Source organism: Micropterus dolomieu, unplaced genomic scaffold (assembly GCF_021292245.1).
Source record: "Micropterus dolomieu isolate WLL.071019.BEF.003 ecotype Adirondacks unplaced genomic scaffold, ASM2129224v1 contig_2836, whole genome shotgun sequence".
NCBI classification, from domain to species: domain Eukaryota; kingdom Metazoa; phylum Chordata; class Actinopteri; order Centrarchiformes; family Centrarchidae; genus Micropterus; species Micropterus dolomieu.
This window is the reverse complement of record NW_025731826.1, coordinates 1-1,024: the sequence shown is the minus strand read 5'-3', so window position 1 is coordinate 1,024 and position 1,024 is coordinate 1. Positions and strand designations below refer to the sequence as shown.

General features: G+C 44.3%; 1 non-coding gene across 1 annotated transcript; it reads right to left on the bottom strand.

Moving 5' to 3' along the window:
• Positions 1-491: 491 nt before the first annotated feature.
• trnak-uuu lies at positions 492-564 on the bottom strand. The gene has a single exon. It is a non-coding gene; the product is annotated as a tRNA-Lys (tRNA).
• Positions 565-1,024: the final 460 nt, after the last annotated feature.

Sequence of the window (1,024 nt, the reverse complement as noted above, 5' to 3'; positions counted from 1 at the left end):
ATGACTAGGGTAAAGTAAACGGTCCTAATGCATCATACTTCCATCCATGAATGACGACGACAACAGGCACAATAAACTAGTCGCCTTTCTTGGCAGTTAGAACACAATATATGTATAATCTTTACTTCGCCAGGCAGTCATAGCACAGTCTGACATGTCTAGGGTAAAGCGGACCTGTTAGACTTGTGGACGTAACGTGCATGTTCGCGGGAAGTCTGCAAGTTCCGTTTGAATGCATCATACTTCCATCCATGAATGACGACGACAACAGGCACAATAAACTAGTCGCCTTTCTTGGCAGTTAGAACACAATATATGTATAATCTTTACTTCGCCAGGCAGTCATAGCACAGTCTGACATGTCTAGGGTAAAGCGGACCTGTTAGACTTGTGGACGTAACGTGCATGTTCGCGGGAAGTCTGCAAGTTCCGTTTGAATGCATCACACTTCCATCCACGAATGATGACGATAGCAGGCACAATAAACGAGCCGCCTGAACAGGGACTTGAACCCTGGACCCTCAGATTAAAAGTCTGATGCTCTACCGACTGAGCTACCCAGGCTTCAAAAAGCAGCGCTCTCGATGAAACAGTCTCGCTAACTCCTAATCCCAATTTACACACTAATACACCAATAGTGCACTTTCTTGGCAGTTAGTACAAAAGACATTTACAATCGTTACTTCACCAGGCAGTCATAGCACAGTCTGACATGTTCATCAAAGTCCGACAAAAAGAACATTAAAAAACTGTTATGGTTATCATAACACTGCGCAAAAGTTGTTGTTCTTCTGGCACGTGGACAGTTAACAATGAGCTCAAGGTCCACTACCACCTTATACCAGACTGGAAAGGGTCAACCCTGATTTGCATGTAGCCTGGGAAAACCCCAACGGCTTGCAATCAGATTTATGATCTGACCAGCAGAGGCACAAATATGTGGATGAAAGTGTCCTAATGACTAGGGTAAAGTAAACGGTCCTAATGCATCATACTTCCATCCATGAATGACGACGACAACAGG